The sequence below is a fragment of the Mirounga leonina genome, unplaced genomic scaffold, assembly GCF_011800145.1.
Source record: "Mirounga leonina isolate KUSES-001 unplaced genomic scaffold, KU_Mleo_1.0 Mir_114, whole genome shotgun sequence".
NCBI classification, from domain to species: domain Eukaryota; kingdom Metazoa; phylum Chordata; class Mammalia; order Carnivora; family Phocidae; genus Mirounga; species Mirounga leonina.
Genome location: NW_023270265.1, coordinates 21,582,383 through 21,600,844, shown reverse-complemented (window position 1 = coordinate 21,600,844; position 18,462 = coordinate 21,582,383). Strand labels below are relative to the sequence as shown.

The 18,462-nt window shown below is 42.7% G+C and overlaps 1 protein-coding gene and 1 pseudogene across 1 annotated transcript in view; both read right to left on the bottom strand.

Annotated features, from left to right (window-relative positions):
• PLCE1 (phospholipase C epsilon 1) overlaps positions 1–18,462 on the bottom strand; it is a 315,612-nt gene that overhangs the window by 100,228 nt on the left and 196,922 nt on the right. The window lies entirely within an intron of this gene.
• Positions 10,802–11,851, bottom strand: LOC118023980 (annotated as a pseudogene).

Below are 18,462 nucleotides of genomic sequence, written 5' to 3'. Positions count from 1 at the left end.
GACTCCGGGATCATGACCCGAGCCGAAGGCAGATGCCCAACGACTGAGCCACCCAGGCGCCCGACCCTCCTTCTTTTAACAATACTTATTGAGTATATTGAGTATCTACTATGTCCCGTGTACCATGCTGGACACCAGTAAACATGACAGACATGACACCTGGTCTTGGGAAGGCTGGAGCCTCGTGGGGAAAATAACATAAGCAAGTAATAAAGAGTAGTATAGTGGATACTATGATTGGGAGGTACAAAGCCAACTTTACCCATTTCTATGCTACCATCTTTGGAAGTCCAGTCTTTCTACCATTCTCTGGTCCCCACTCTCTCCCAAAGTACTTTATTCATATCTCTGTAACAGTGCTAATTCTTCCTACAAATAGTTACTCTATGCCTGTGCATTTGCCAGGAAGTACATTAGGCATGAGGACAGGAGGGTCTGGAGCAAGTATAAGAAAATTAAGATAGCATGTTCTGCCTTGCAATTAAGTCCGTTGTATATATATCCACCTTCTCTAAATTGTCAAATCCTTGAGGATAGAAACCATAGTGTTCTGGCCATCCTTCTATTGTTTGCAGAATGTCTCCCCCATGGTTTGCAAAAGATTCTTCAACTAAACATTCCCTAAATATTCAGAATTCTAAATTTCTTAGAATTGTTTACTGTTCTTTTAAAATGTTTTTTCTTTATTTTGGTTCCATTTAACCGATGGTTCGTGCCAATAAAATTACATGTAAATATTTTCAGTGTGAAATCTAGAAGTTTTGACAAGTGTGCAATTCCACATGACATACTTAATTTAAACTATCTTTTTGTACAAAGAATAAATTTATTAAAAGTTTTGAAAATGTTTTGCTGTTCCACTCTCTGTGACACCATATTCTTTTTTTTTAAAATTGAGGTATAACTGACATATTAGTTTCAGGCAAACAACATGATTCAATACTTGTATATATTGCAAAATGATGGCTACAATAAGTCTAGTGAACTCCCATCACCATACATAGTTATAACATTTTTTTTCTTGTGATGAGGACTTCTACGATCTACTCTTTCAGCATCTTTCAAATATGCAATACAGTATTATTAGCTGTAATCACCATGCTGTACATCACATCCCCATGATTTAATTATTTTGTAATTGGAGGTTTGTATCTTTGGACCCTCTTCACCCATTTTCCCCACCCTGTAACCCGCACCTCTGGCAACCACCAATCTGTTCTCTGTATCTACGAGCTTGGTTTGTTGCTGTTGTTTTTGTTTTAATTCTACATCTAAGTGAGATCATAGGTATTAGTCTTTCCCTGTCTAACTTAGTTTACTCAGCTGCATTCCCTTGGGTCCGTCTCTGCTGTCGCAAATGGCAAGATTTCATTCTTTTTTATGGCTACTTACTGTTTTAAAAGCAACGAGAGTAAACATTTTGACTTCAACATGCAGATGCCATTTCTAGTTAAACGGACTGCAGAGAATTGCTAAGAGTCGTGCAGGCTGCATTATCCTCCGCTCTCTTACCCTACTCAGTTGAACAGGTCATTCATTCTGAAACCAATTATTAAACGGTATTCAAGAGTGAGCCTCATCTCATCTGTATTTTCTCCTTTTGTAAAAGTATCTATTGATAGTCCTAGAATAGGGTCTTTGTTATTTCATTCCATTTTAATAATGGGATTGAAACCCGTGGCTAGGCGTCTACATAAAAAGTTGATATAAGTGAGCGGTTAGCTCCAAACTATCCTGATCCTATCGCAGGGGCCACTTGTGAACCAATTTCTTCTCCTCTTTGCATGATTTTGATAATAATACTTACAATCACTACCGCTTCCATGTAGTGGGCATGTACTTGTGAGAGGGACTCTGCTTATCCCTTTTAATCCTCTCAGCCTTACATGCTGGTACTAATAGTGTTCCCATTTTACAGATGAGGAAGCTGAGGTTCAGAGTGGCAGAGCTAGCTTGTCCAAGGTTACACAACCTATAGACTAGGAACGAGCCAAATGAAAAGCATGTGCTTTTACTGGGTGTTGTGCACAAACAATGAATCATGGAACACTTCATCTAAAACTAATGTTGTAATGTATGGGGATTAACATAAGAATAAAAAAAAATAAAATTAAATTAAAAAAGCATGTGCTTTTAAACTACCATGCTTTATTACTCTCCATGTTCTCTTACGAGCATTAGACCAAAGAGTGAATTCATTATAGCTTTTTAAACTGTACTATAGCCCCAATATCTACCCTGATCTAGTGAGCAAAGAAATGCCTTAACAAAACTACAGTGAGCTCAGCTCAAATAAGGAACACCCCATTTAGAAACAGAATGCTGGTGTTCTGAAAGGTCATAGAGAAGGTGTTGCAAGCATGAATTGAATGTCTACACATGTTTCTGTTCTGTCACCTGTCTAAAATTCCAAGTTTTCTATGACACGCAGAATAGGACAGGGTCTCATGGGTTAAAGAGTCTGGAAGGAGAAGGCCTAGGAGATTCCATCCTACAGCTCACTCACGGAAACAACTAGGTGTCCCAGACAGAGAGTCAAGAGAGTCAAGAGAGGCCCCCAAGAAACCTGCTCCCCAAATTGCGGCCACCACCGGAGTGGCCCACGTGCTTTCCCTGGTCCCGGCAGCCTCATCATGCCAGCTGAGTTGCAGGACCTTCAGAAAATATATCCTCATTAAGCAAATCTTTACGGAGGGCTCTTCTACCGCTAAGGAGCTCACATGCCACTGGGCACTGCAAGGGCCACTGGGGCATGCAGCGAGTAAGGCAGCCACTGCCCCTGCCCACCCAGCATGATCCATTCCTTCCATCCCAGCTGTGATCTGGCTCCCATGGGGGCTCTCCTTCACCTCTCCTCACTGAGGATCTCGACTGAGCTGTGCCGGTTGGCACTGAGAGGCCTGACTGTGTCATAGGCTGTCCTTTTCCTTTTGCCCTTTTCTGACATCAGTGAAGGAATAATGCTATTAAATGTGCTTATACCATCTACTTAAATAGACTGTTTTAAGTGCTTAAAGTGTATTAATTAATTTAATCCTACAACAACTCAATGAGGTATATGTGATTATCAGCCCATTTTATAGATGAAATGGAAGCACAGAGAGGCATAGTCACTTGCACAGGGTAACACAGCTAGTAAGTTGTGAAGGTGGGATCCCAACTCAGGCAGCCCAGCCCCAGAGCCCGTGCCCATAATATTGTCCTCTGCTTGCACAAGTCAGTTCTTGAATGCTGGCATTTCTTGGGGAATCTGTCCTTGGTTCTTCTTATGCTATATCTTCTCCCTCGATGATTCCCTTCACTGACCTGGTTATACCCACCCCCCCCAGCTGCTGTCTCTGAATATCTAGCTCTTGTCCTGTATATCCAAGAATTAACCGGGCATTTCTAGCTGGAGGGCCCAAGGGCTCTGGAGGCCCACCCTGACCCCAATCCTTAACTCCTCCATCACCTTCCAGCCCCACATCTCATTGACTGCCAAGTGGCCCAGATGTCATCTCCTCCAGGAAGCCTTTCTGAATCCTCACATGGTTAATCCATCCTCTGCCCTAAGCTAACTTTATCACTGTACTGTGACCACTTTCCCCCGGGCTTCTGCCCCTGGAGTATGAGCTTCTTGAAAGCAGGTATTGATTGTTTTACTCATCTATCTCCTGGCACAGGGTCCAGCTCGAGCGGCAGGGGCTGAATAACCTCTTGTTCTGAGACGGGACAGGGCACAGCTGCCCCAGCATCTGCCCCCTGCTGGTGCTGCCATTCTCGGAAGAGCGTACAAGCACCCGAATGCCGGGGTCTCTGGGGGCTGCGGTAGGGGAGCGGGGGCTGACAGCCCCTCCCCCCCCCGTCAGCTTGCTCTTCATCCAAGAAGCTCAAGAGGCCAGTGCTGGGGAAGGATACCCAGGGAGCTGTGACATAGAAGGCCTATGGGTAATTTGGCCCATGACTGGAAGATTCCATTTTCCTTGTGATAATTGGGCATCAGAGAGTGAGGGTAGTGGTGGCCTTCTCATCTGCTCTGGAATTGGCTGGGCTCCTTCTCAGGTGCCCCAAGTGATGGACGGGAAGTGGCCCCCCTGATTACTTAAGTCCCCTGGATGGGAAAGTCACTGTCCATAGGCCATCCTGCTTGGGAAAAGGAGGAGAGTGAAGGCTGTCTTTCAGGGCCACTGAGCAAGTCCAGAGGTTCTGAGACATGCTGTGAACCACTCTGGGCCCCAGCAGGTGGACACTTGTCCCAGGAAAGTAAAAGTAAGCCCAGCAAGTCACTCTTTCACTTGTAGAGCCCAACAGCAAAGGTTTGCCAACAGCAGTGAAAACGGTGAGCCCAGAACAGCAGCCTAATAATGAAACCAACACTAACGATCAAGCAGGAAGGAGGGAATGGAAGGGAATAAAATGGTTTGCATGTGTTCGCGTATGTTCCCCTGAAGATAGATCTGTGTGAAGAAAGAAAGGATGTTGGCATCCCACCAAGATCAATTACATCCTGGCCAGGCTGGACACTGGTGCATATAATAGATCATTAAGGAGGTAATTCAATCTGCTGTCTGTGCAGTACATGTGTGGAGGGGTGAGCTTCTGTGAATGAAACTTGTTAGGGAATAAATTTGATGAAAACCAGAATTCTGTCTCTTTGACTTCCCTGTTCTAAAGGAGGGCGGGGGAGCAATGGGAGAAGACAGGATGGGGAACCAGAGAAATGCAGGATCATTTCTTGGCCCTGCTTTTTACTAGTTCTAGGACCTTGAGCAAATTTCCTTCCTTCCTTGAGACTCAACTGCTCATCCATAAAATGGGAATAATAAATGTCCTATATCATAAGGGGTGTGGTGACTCATAAAAGAGACAATGTATGTTAAGGGCCCTAGTGCTTGGAGCAGAGCACATACTCAATACATGTCAACTAATATTGATAATTAAAAAAAATAATAAGCAACTTCTTTTTCAAGATATAGTCTTTGTGGAAACATTGTTGGCCTTTTTATTACAGTGCTTGCTTCCCTTCTCTGTTTAGCAGAGAGGAACTTCCTAAGGATTAAACCCTCAGAAAGAATGAGCCTTCAGTTCTTTTAAAGAGGACAGAAAGAAGAGGCAGAAGAAAGGTGGAAATGAAGCAAGAGAAAAAATTAAGAAAAAACATATCCATAGAGGATCTAAGGAACGTTGGTGGGGGGGAATGGAAAACAGGTGATGGGGAAAGGGGGCGGGGGCGGGAGCTGTGTGAGGAAGTGAGGACGCATGGGTATGGCTTGGTTCCAGGGGAAGTGCTGGGAAAAATAACAGTGAATCACTAATAGGTCCTAGAAGGGGGCCCTGAGAAGCTTGGGCCCCCTGTCCGGGAAACATCGTGTACACAAACCGAAATGACACTTGATTCAGACTGGGATTAAACAACAGCATGAGACGTTGGCCATTTCAATATCTTTCTTACTTGGTGAAAAGGAGGTCATCTTTTCCGGGGAAAGAACAGATTCCAATTCTGAATAAAACTCAACGGAGTGGTATGTGTAAGGCAAAAATTCTAGGATGCTCAGCACGGGATAAAATTACTCGTGTGCCTCACCAACCACCTAACCTATAAAAATAAACAATGAATGTCCTGCTTTGATATCGTGTAACTGGCTGAAAGGTAACTGCCTGGTAGAGCAAAGAACTTAAGACTGACAGCTGAGAGCAGGGAAATTCAGCTCGGGAAGGCAGACAACTGCCCTGTGGCCTGGTCTATGCTCCCAAGCTGCACTTGACATTTCATTTGTCTTGTTTGTTGACTGGCATGCTTACTCCTGTGCCTGTCCCTCTGCAGCTTCAGATTTTGAAATCCTGGCTGCTGGACAGTTGATCTGCCAATTTTGAATTACTGCCACGTGTGCTTAATAAATATTCTAGCAGCGGTAGTTATCCCTTTCTGCTCTGAAGACCCAGATAGAGATAGGTCAGTAATGTTTGGGAGTAATGTTTCCTAAACTCTGTTCCAGGGACATGTCCTACCAGATGTTAAAGTATTTTGTGAAGAAGGTATCTGGGGCTATATAAGTTTGGAAAATGCTAGGATAAATTAAGATTTCTTCACTGGCAGGATTTCTTGGAGCTTTATTTTTTTTTTAAGATTTTATTTATTTATTTATTTATTTATTTATTTATTTATTTAGACACAGCGAGAGAGGGAACACAAGCAGGGTGAGTGGGAGAGAGAGAAGCAGGCTTCCCGCTGAGCAGGGAGCCCGATGCGGGGCTCATTCCCAGGACCCTGGGATCATGACCCAAGCCGAAGGCAGACACTTAATGACTGAGCTACCCAGGCGCCCCTCTTGGAGCTTTAAATATGCTAATGCACATGGTGAATCTCCAAGAAGGAGCTAATTGGAGTTTCCCAAATTCTTTTGGCCATGCAATTTTTTTTTTCCCCAAAGGAACACTTACATTTAGAAAGCCCCTGGAATAGTGGCATTGGGTTCCTCCAAACTCCTTTATCCTGAAGTGAACATAGCCAGAGGCTCATATCCACTGGCAATCCTGGAGACCTCTCTTTGCATCTGTCCAACCCGAGAACACATCCTTTCATCTCTAGAAACTGCATGGTGTGAGTGGACTTCGAAGGGTAGAAATAGTCAGAAATGGCAGCATAGGATTTTCTAACCGGTGTCATAAATTCGGAATCAATGTGTCATTGGAGGAATTCTAAAGCCAAGACACAGGAAAATTTTTCTTATAATCCAAAATGAGATTAAAGCACATGGGCAACTCTGATTTCATAGCCAAGGCTGTGATGAGGAAAGAGCTGAGCAGACACGTGGTTTTAGACATCTGGTTCTACTACATAATACGGCAGCTAATAAATCAAAAGACCTTAGAGGTTATTTAGCCCATTTCCTTTATTTTTTAGATGAAGAACCCCAAGAAGCAGAGGGGTGAGGTGACTTGTCCAAGGTCACTCAGCTAGTCAGTGGCAGTGCCAGGGCTAGACCTCAGGTCTCCTGACCTCAGGGCATCCTAGAGTCATGGCCTGCTGGGCTTCTGTTACCTCTGTGAAGAGGATCTGATGCACGGCCACCCCTCCCTGCCGCTTTCTGTCCTACTCTCCCTCCATCCGTGGGGCCTCAGAGGCAGCCTTACTTGAGTGAAGAAGTTGATGGTGAGGAAAAAGCGAGCTGGCAGCTGCAGGAATTGCTAAAGACGCTGACTCAGGGGGCCTGAGAGATGGTGGCAGCACGTCCTTGTCGGGCAAAACTCGAGGAACAAAAGGGAGAAGAGTCAGGGCAATGAAACAAGAGTGGCCAGCCCCGGGCCTGCCATATCACAGCCCTTACCAGCAGCCACCTGCATGCAGAATTTCAGACACATGCGGCCTGAACTCTTCCCCTTCCAGCCGCCCTCTGGCTGTGCCCTGCAGACCAGCTCCAGAAGGGGAAGGGTCTAGGGGAGTGGAGATCTGGGGCAGAAGGAAAACAGGAACAAGAACACATTAAAGTTGATGTGGCTGCTATTTGTCTTTACTGTGGATGGCAAGAGAGGTCAAAGGAAGAACCAAGAAGCCTCCTCTGTTTCCTGGAGGAGAGGAGGTATCAGCAGGAAGAGCCTTTCCAGAAAAATCCTGCCAGGATCTGTTTCGGGAAGGGAAGAAGGCGGCTGCTCAGTGGTGGCAGCAGGGGACAATGGGTTGGGGACCCTGACTCACAGCTCAAGGGCACAAATCCCAGGACAGGAGCTGCAGAAACTCAAAACCCTGGACATGGGGAAGTTGACGTGAGCTTCAGATCAGCAGAAGAGGGGATTTATTTTGGAGATGGGGGCCATGAGGCTGGCAGGACTTGGGATTTCGCCGAGTGGGCTGAAGTTAGAGCCTGCTCCTTGTCATCAGGAGAGTTAGTGAAAGAAGTTTAAGAGTGTTGACAGCTTTTGAGGGTGTGTTGACAGTCTCTATAAAAGTGAATGACCTGTTTGGGGTCTGGTAATTTAAGGGTTACGTGGCGCTGTGGCAAGAGGGGGTGGGGGCCCAACACCAGCCTTGCTTTTCCTGTAGAGAGGGGCTGAGCCTTCACTCCAGAGGGGTAAAGATGTGTTCAGTTTCTGGCTCAAGAAATCTCTTTAGAGAAATATTTACTTGGAAAGCGCCTAGGGTGTTGATGACAGAGACTAAAAAGTAAAAAAAAAAAAAACAAAACCCATGCTGTTCAAGTATTAGAAAGTGACACATTTCATGCCAAAAAACCAAAGCAAACCAAACCAAAACAAGATCATGTTTTGGGGATGCTGACTGGACAAATAATCTTTACTAGATGCAGTGGGATCAGCCTGAGCCTGTGTTTGAGGTCAGAGGCGCTGTTCTCGAGTCTCGGCTCTAACATTTACTAACCGTGTGGTACTGGGCCAATTACTTACTTAGTCTCTCTTCTTTTGTGCCTTCAGTTAAAACAGGCCAATGAGCAACACCTACCTTACAGAATTGCAGGATTAAAGGAGATAAAGGAGATAAGTGCTTTGTATATTCATAAGCCCAGTGGAAAGGTTAGACAAGTTTACTAATATTAATGGGCATGTATCTACATGATTTGGTTTTGTGAGGTACCTACATTTAATGTGGCATTTCTTTGAAATTAGAAATTACAACTTTTTTAAATGTCTTATGTTTCCCTGGCTCTTCTACTCTACACCCCTCCCTGGCCTCTCTGCTCCATGGTAGGACTGGGGAGCATCATGTCTGAGACTCATGCACAGAATATGCCTACAATACACCTAGCCTCACTCTTTAAATTCTAGATTTTTATATCTTTCCTGAAATTCTGCAGGCAGGGAAGAAATTAATCAAAGAAGATGCTTTTTATGTCCACAGATAAATTGACAGATGCTAATAAGAGAGTAAAAGCATATTTTGCTATGAGTTGATGAGAATTCAGTGTATAATATAAAACCAAGAATATCTGAAAATGAGATATTTTCACATAAGGGTGGGACTAAAAGATTTCTTTCTATTTTCTCCTAATTTTCTAAGTGCTGGAAAATACAGTCAGAAACTTAAATGGTTTACTCAAATATTTTTCTGAAACAAAAAAATTGGTATGTATAAACTTTTAAAAACTCTAAATGAATAGACTTCTATCAAATGTATCTAACACCTATTAGTGTATAAACTCCTAAAAGTTTCCTAAAGATGCTGGACATGTTTTAGCATTTTAATGATAAAACCCAGATGTCTTGTTTTACATGCCCTAGAAGAAAAGAAACACACAACCTTACAAAGAACACTCACCATTTTAAATCTGATTAAACTCTATGCCAAAGAAGGACTGGAAAGAGTATGATGTTTCTACAAACAATCTTTTAAAAAGTATTTTTCAAATCCACTTAAATGTTCTGGAAAACTCCTGAAATGTGAGCCACCAATATTTATTCACATTCCACCCGTGCATTGGAATATTAGTTTGGGGTCATGTTTCGGTGCTTGGAAGCATCCTGATGATTATTAGCTTGATTCTTCAATCTGTGTTTTGAGGCCCATGAGGAATGAACCCCGTTTTGGTCACTTATACATGACACCATCATTCAGAGCCCAGTGGTTCCTCATGTGGCTCCATATCAGAACAACCCTTGAGAGTTCCTTAAAAATATCCAATTGCAGACTTTACCACATAGCATCTAATTCAGTGTATGGGGTAGGGAGGTAGGAACCTGTCCTTTTGAAAAGTTTTCCTAAGTGATTCTGATAAAGCCTAGGAACTGCTGATCAAGGGCCCTGGCCATTCTCAAACTTAAATGTGCACAGGAAGCACTGGGGATTTTGTTAACATGTAGGTCCTGATTCAGTAGGTGTGGGGTGTGGGTGCATGGGGGCGGGGATAATAGTCTGCATTTCTAACAAGCTCCTAGATGATGCTGATGCAGATGATGCTGATGCTGCTGGTCTGGGGAATGACACATGCATTTTGTGTGTGTGTGTGTGTGTGTGTGTGTGTGTGTGTGAGAGAGAGAGAGAGAGAGAGAGAGAGAGAGAGATCTTTTAATGGTAGAATAATATAGAATAATAAATGAATCAACTATAGCTACATACATCACCAAGAATCTTAATTTTAAGAATCTTAATTTTCAACTGCCTGTAGCATGTCACACCGACCTCCTTACTGTTCCTTGAATGTGCTAGGTATGTGTTCTACCTCCACCCTATCTCCACAGGACATTTGCACTTACTGTTCCCTCTGCCTGGATTGCTCTTCCTGCGTATATCCAGACAGCTCACTCCCTCAACCCCTTCCGATCTTTACTCAGATACTAGGGTCCCAGTGAACCTTCCCTCACTGTCCTACTTAAGCTTACAATAGCCACCCCTCCCCAACACTCCCCATCCCTCTTCCCTGCTTTATCTTCTCCCTAACGCTTATCATTCCATACTTTTTACTTATTTTTCTTATTGTTTCCACCTAACTAGAATGTAACCCCTGTCAGTAGAGAATTTTGTTTTTTCTTTTCTTCCTTTTTTTATTTTTCATTTTTAAAAAAGATTTTATTTATTTATTTGACAGAGAGAGACACAGCGAGAGAGGGAACACAAGCAGGGGGAGTAGGAGAGGGAGAAGCAGGCTTCCCGCGGAGCAGGGAGCCCTATGCGGGGCTCGATCCCAGCACACTGGGATCATGACCTGAGCCGAAGGTAGACGCTTAAGACTGAGCCACCCAGGCAGCCCCCCCTTTTTTTTTTTAATAAAAACAATCCCACAGCATTTATTGTACTCTGGTAATAACATAAAGGTAATCAAAACAATACGAACAAATGTTTTAGAACTACACTCCCAACAAAGGACATCTAAAAAAACAAACTACATGGCCTTCTCAAGAATTTCTCACTTCATTGATCATTTCTAGTTGGAGACACTTTGGAGCAGGGTAATATTATCTCCTTTTAGGATGATCTGACCCAATTGTTTTCTTGACTTTGTTTTAGAATGAATCTCTTCAGCATCATCTAATACGAGGTTCATGTACTCATCAAAACCAATGATACAGCCCTCTATTCGCATGTTCACTTGCTCATAGAGCCACACCTGAATTCGAGATCTATTTTGCAAGTATCTGAAGATGGGTTGATGGACTGAACCATCACCTTCTGCACTTTTTGGTTCTGGCCACGGTACACCATGGTGGAAGCCGACAAAGACCGCACACTACCTCAGAAAGCAACTTCCGGAATCGAGAATTTTGTTTTTTCACTGCAGGATCTCCAAAGCCTGGAATGGTGCCGGGCACACAGTAGGCACTCGAGCAGTATTTCTGGGGGGATGACTGAATGAACAATTGAATGATATTCCAAGAGTGGCCTCAGGAAGCAAACGAAAGCATCAGCTGAGTGATAACAGGAGGAAGGGCTCATTCCCAGTTACGCTGGATCAGAAGAGGCACTTCTGGCCATCTACCTCACACCTAGAGCTCTGGTTGACAGATGAACCCATTTAGGAATCTGGGGGATGCATTTTGGGGCTGCTCATCCTGGAAAGGGGCCTTTGGAGGCTGCCCTACTCACAACAAAGTCTTTTAAAGAAGCCACAGTACATTTGTTTCCTAGTCGAGGCAGCCAGCTGGCAACGTCACCTCAAGACTCTCGCCGGCTAGTGCTCACTTCCATTTCTATTTCTTATTTCAACATTCAACAAATATTTGTGGAGCAATGTCTAAGTGGCAGGACCACACTAGGGCTTCATGTGTTAAACAGAACTTTTCAAATCTACTTGCGTGCAACTGTACTTTATTTTCACTCTCTCTCCCTCCCTCCTTTCCCTCCTTCCCTTCTCTCCCCTCCCCAAGGCCCCTGGTTTAATCTCTATTATTCTGAGTAATACATGTTGTAAAAAGAAAAATCCAGTACTACAGCATTCTATACAGTAGAAAATGAAATTCCCTCCCTCCATCCCTAGATATGGGTCACCATGGTAATAAAGTTTCTCAGCCCTCCCCGCAGGTAGATGTCCCCACATTCCCTGGGGAATAGGAAGGTGGTGCAAGTAGAACGTTCACAAACCTGAATTACTTTTATATATGAAGGGACTTGCCAAGAATTTCAGTTGTCAACTGTCTGTAACCAGCCTATCACACTTGTCAAAAGCTTGGCTGAGGCAAGTGGTATTTGAGAAAGATATCCTAAGGGTCATAACAGGCATTCATTTCTTAGATTTTATTTTTTTATTTCTAAAGATTTTATTTATTTGACAGAGAGAGAGACAGCGAGAGGGAACACAAATGGGGAGTGGAAGAGGGAGAAGCAGGCTTCCCATGGAGCAGGGAGCCCGATGCAGGGCTCAATCCTAGGACCCTGGGATCATGACCTGAGCCAAAGGCCGACGCTTAACGACTGAGCCACCCAGGCGCCCCCATTCCTTAGATTTTCTAAGCTCGCCCTATGCCAAGTAAGACCTTTGGTGAGCAACACGCCTGGACCAGATTATCTTAACCATCTACATGGATATCTTTAGAGAGCTATGTTTTTTCATGATGTCCTTTTATTGAGGGTCCGTATAAAATATGGCCAGAGAAAGACTGTTTCCAATGTTTTTGTCCTGTAAGCTGCTCTTGAAGACTATCCATTGTCTATAGGACACAGAAAACAATTCCTCCCAGGGCTGAACTTGGATTTTCTGACAATCTGGTAGGTTGCTGCTTTTTTTCCTTTCTTCCTCTTTTTCCTTCTGTTCCCTCCATTCCACATTCCTTTTTCAGATAATGAGAACAATATAACCCATCACATCTCTCTTTTTGTCTAGGCTACCCGGAAGCTCTGACCAATTTTTGAATCAATGGCATCAAGTTTCCTTTGGCCTAGGCATTCTTGCCCACATCATTCCAACCTCTCCTGCATGATTCTAGACTTTTCGCTCCATTGTTTTTAAAAGCCTCTTGAGGTTTTTTTTTTTTTTTTCCCAAGGAGGAAGAGACATAAACGGTACACTAACAAACAGTCCAATGGTGACATTTTACAATTTACAGGTAAGGAAAATAAGGTCCAGAGAGGCTGACTTAGCTAAGAGCCACAAACAGCTGGTTAGGGAAGCTTTCAGACTAAAACCTCAGGGTTCCCACCCTTCCCACTATCCCATATTGTTTCAAATTAAACATTAATATTTCTTCTCCCTTCACATGTTGTGGATATTCACTCAGCTTGATTTTCTTTGTGTTCCGCTTTTGGAAAGAGAAGCTATGGATGGGGTCTGTGTGATTTTTCCCCACTCATCATGTCAATGCACCAGGTTGACAGGGTCCAGGGGGGAGGGAGATACCTTCTCATATCTTTTCTGTCTACAGAGGACCACCTCCAGCAGTCTACCAAATTCACTTGGGACTTCAGACATAATAATGGGAATATGTACAAAACACCTTTAGGAAACCAAGTATTTCTGAGTATGACATTTTTGTTGTGGAGTTTGGGATCCCCAGAAAGGACAGAATGAGTTTAATGCAAGCTGAAAAACTCTACATGTTGAAGTTTAAACTACAGAAGTTTATACTCCAAAAGCAGGTGTGATCAATTGGATTAAAAATAATAATAATTTCTGCCTGAAACATTAATATGAGAGTAAAAAATCCTATTGGTACTTTGATGTTTCCTTGTATGGAAAAAAGAGGGCAAGTCTAAAGATGGGTCTGGGAGTGCTAATTTGGATAAATATTCAGGGTAGACTGACAGGTGTCCATAAGTGGTGTGCAGGAGGGGGTAACAAGTCAGGGGGAACAGAGTGTGACACAGCTCTCCCATTTACAGCTGTGTGGACTCAGACAGGTTGTCCAAGTCTGTTGAGTCTCAGTGTTCCCATCTGTAAAATGGGAACCACAGTAACTATACTGCAGGACTGTGCAGAGGATGGAATAAGGCCACACGTGTGGGGCACACAGTGTGGTGCCGACTTAGGGGCTCAGCTGACTGTGGATGTTACCATGTCTGAGTCGGGTGACAGCAGCTATCACAGCCAGTCACTAACTATTTCACTTAACCAACTAGGCAAGAATCATACAGAAAAGCCTGAGAGGACACAGTAGTCCCGGAAGGAAGTGAAGTACCTGGGTACATTTAGCTGAGGACAAACTTAACTCCCTGGGGGTGGAGGCAGATGCAGACAGGATGGTCTTCAGACTGCAGCTGTGATGAGCCAGACTTACGTTAGGATAAATCAAATCCACGAAGAAACTCTGTACCTGGTAATTGTCTAACTCTGCAGGACTTAGAGTGTGCAGTTGCAAGTTTTCCTCACCTTGTCATCACATCCTAAATGGCCAGCTTAGCATATAATAAGCCAAAGTGCCCCTAGAGAGTAATCCTGGGGAAAGACCACAGTCTTAAGGTCAGAGCCCAAGGAGAAGAAAGCCTAGCAAATGAGTGGTTGGCAGCCCTGAATCTTGGGGGTGGGGTGGAGGAGCACCAGCCTCTTTGGGGGTGGGGGGGTGATGGAGAAGTTCTTGGCTCAGTTTCATCACAGACAGTGATTTGGATCTGAATGTAAAAACATCTTGCCAGAAACTTTCTGTTATAAGAAGCTCACTAGAAAGCAATGAAAGATTAAACTGCTACATATCCTTTAAAGGCATCACTATTATCTTAGGGGAGAAAGGACACTTGAAGCCAGGAATAAATTAAGTTGAAAAAAGGAATATAGGAGTTTTCCTTTGGTATAAAACATCTTAATGGACTGACCCAGATGGTCCAGATGTTTTTAAGTGGACATATTCTACATGCCACAGTCACATTATAAAATCTAGAGTTCCGTAACATTTTAAGTTGATCTTATTTGTATAGTTGCTCTTATTTGTTAATTTGAAAAGTAAAACTAAATAACATTTTAGAGAACAAACAAAAATCAAGCTGGATTTTGTTTTTAACTTGGCAGAAAGAGTGGCCTTTGATATTGTGTCTGATAGTCTGAGTAACTACCTGCTGGATTTTTATTTATTTATTTTACCAATTCTTTCTCCATCTTTCTTTAAATTTTTAAAAGGAAATGCCTCCCATGGGGATTAACATAAGAATAAAAAAAAAAAAAAAAAAAGGAAATGCCTCCCAAATATCTATAGTCATCTTTTTGGGGGGTATCTCAATGAGCAACAATAAAAAAAATCATAATAAATGTTTCATTTGAAGCTCACACAATTTATGTAATACAAAGCTTTGAAAGAACATATGTAAAATTTCATCATTATTGAACTGAAATTCCTCTGGGAATATTTTCAGTGAGGCAAAGTGTTCTATATAAACAAATGAAATTTTGTATCTTCCTAGTTCTTATTTTGCAAGGCAATAACTTTTTTTAAAGTAAATTTTTATTATTTTGAAATATTTTTCAGAAAATAATTGATAGTACAGAGAATTCCCATACACCCAGCTCCCAATTTTCTCCTTTTATTAACATCTTAAGTTAGTATAGTACATTTGTCACAATTAATAAAACAAATTGGTATGTTATTATTAAACTAAATTCTATATTCATTTTTTTTCCTGAGTTTTCTAATTTAGTCTTTTTCCAGAATCCTGTCCAGAATATCATATTGTGTTTAATCATTGTTTCCTTAGGCTCCTCTTGACTGTGACGGCTTCTCAGACTCCTTATTTTTATTTTTTTAGATAAAGAGAGAGAGCGAGAGCTCAAATGCACACAGGGGTGGGAGGGACCAGGCAGGGCAGAGGGAGAGGGCAAGAGAGAATCTTAAGCAGACTCCACGCCGAGTGCAGACTCCACCTCGGGGCTCGATCTCACAACCCTGAGATCATGACCTGAGCTGAAACCACGAGTTGGGTGCTTAACCGGCTGAGCCACTCAGGTGCCTTTCAGACTCCTGATTTTTAATGACCTTGGTTATGAGACATACCGGTCAGGCATTTTGTAAAATGTCCTTAGTTGGGATTTGTCTGATGTTTTTCTCATGATTAGACTAGTGTTAAGGGTTTGTGGAAGGAAGACTACAGAGGCAAGGTGCCATTCTCATTATATCTCATCAAGGGCAAATGTTATCGACATGACTTTTGCCTGTTGACATTAACCTTGATCACCTGGCTGAGGTAGTGTTAGCTTACTTCCCTCCCTGTAAAATTACTCATTTTTCCTCCTTTTTCATACTGTGCCCTCTGGAGGGAAATCACTATATGCAGCTCACACTGAAGGGGTGGGAGGTATGCCAAACCTCCCAGAGGGTGGAGTTTCTAGAATAAGTTATTTGGAATTCTTTTGCATAGGAGATTTGTTTACAGTTAGCCTGTGAACAACATGGGGGTTAGGGCTGCTGATCCCGCCCCCCGCTCCTGCCCTGTCAAAAATCCACATAGAACTTCTGACTGCCCCAAAACTTAGCTACCTATAGCCTACTGTTGACCAGAAGTCTTACTGATAATAGTGGAATTAATACATATTTTGTATATGTATTATATACTGTATTCTTAAACAAAGCTAGAGAAAAGAACATGTTTTTAATTAAGACAATTATAAGAAAGAGAAAACGAATTTACAGTATTGCATTGCATTTATTGATAAAAGTCCATACAGAAGCGAACCTGTGTGGTTCAAGGGTCAACTGTATTCCTACTTATTTACTCAGTCGTTTACTTTTACCAGAATAGACTCATGAATATTTATTGTATACTTTGGGCTATGTTGAGAGTTTAGATCCTACTCCATGATATTATTGCCTCTGCATCCATTTTGTGTGGCCAAGCAACCCATGGGGGCCTTGAACTGATACTAGCTTCTCCTGAGAGCAGCACCCTGTGTAACAGCCCTCAGAGTCACAAGTAAATGTGAGTTCCGGATATGACTTCCTGAAAGACCCTTGTGACAAATACTCTCCCTTGCCACCCAGGGCTGCCCCTTGTATAAGACCCCTCAGAAGCTTACTGTAGCCCCACTCTTTTTGGTTTGAAATGACCAATCCAGCTTTAGCCCAGTAACCCCAAAGCATTCCCCTGCGGACCCTAATAAAGGCATGTGCCCCACATCCTGCCTCTCTTCTGCCTGCAGCCTGCCTTGACTTCCCACAGTGGCCCTTGTAGGCAAGCCATGTTCCTCCTCTAGCACCTGTGAGTAGTAACCTTCTCTAGTTCACTTTCCCTTGTGGCCTTTTGTTGAAATGTGGCTGACTACTGGACACCCCAGAATTCTACCTAACAAATGTTCATTTAACAAAATCAAAACAGGCTATAATCTAATACTACTTTATTTTGTTCAAATTGCTTTAGCTTTGACAATTGGGACATTTCTAAGTTGCCTCCTGGCCTCTTCAACATACCCCATCCTGGTGTGTTTTTGACTATTTCCTTACATTCTAACACTACCAGACACTCCAGGTTCATCTTAGATATCTCCTGTCCCAGTCTTAGAATGAACTACTTCTCTAAGGAAACCAGGTTCCTTTTTATTGGAAAAAGGTATTAGATACCAAGATCTGGGGATCAGATGGGCTTATTGCTACTGGGGTGTCAGCTGCTTCTAGGCCCCCTCAGATGACAGAGCAAGGAAATGTATGTATGTATACTGACCAGTGAATACATACATATCTCTACACATTTCCACATGTAACCATCTGTATATTACAGTAAAATTAGTTCATACTAATGTCAAGGAAAAAAACCTTTGCTTGTTTGTTTCTTACGCCTTTCTCTCTCTAGCATGGAAAAAAAGTAAATTTCAATAGTTGGAAAATGTTGAAGAGATTACTTCTATAGTCAGTTTTCCTACCCACCCCTTTCACCCCTACTGCTATGGGACATTTTAGAGAGCCAGTCCTCTCAGTTGCTTTAGCTGTCCTAAATGCCTTGCCCTGGGGACACTGCCTGGTTGAAGCCTCCATGTAGTTCTCCCACAGCACATCACACTATCTGTCCTGTTGACTCCACTCCTGCTGACTTCCATCACATAGGGTCATTTTTCTTTAGAAAGCTGACTCACACTTGATGATTTACATCTTGGTCATTTATCTGCTTCTGTGAAAAGTTCAAAACCTAGAGCCAAGACAAATTCTAGAATGCATCTAAGGCAAACCTCTTGCTGCTTTAGACGTGCCATAACTCACTTTGTCTGCCAAGATGGAGAGGGAAAAATGAAACCTTTAGCTCATGTGGGAAACACAATTTTATATATAAGTGGGCATGATCATGATCATCGGACACAGAAGCGTCTACTTGGCTGCAGCACTTCACAGGTTACAAAGCACTTCTACTTATGCAGTTTCGCTTTTATTTCCATCGAACAGTCCTGAGATATTAAGGCAGTGTTTGGTCTTTCATTTACAGATGAAAAAAAACGGAGTTTGTGACAAGAGGATACGGAGCAACTGGAACTCTCACATATTGCTGGGAATGCAAGATGATAGAGACACTTTGCACATCACTTTGCAAAAGAATTTAGTATTTACCCAAGAGGAATGAAACCTATATTCACCTGAGAATATTTTTAGTGGCTTAATTCATAATCACAAAAAACCCTGAAAATAACCCAAATGTCTCTC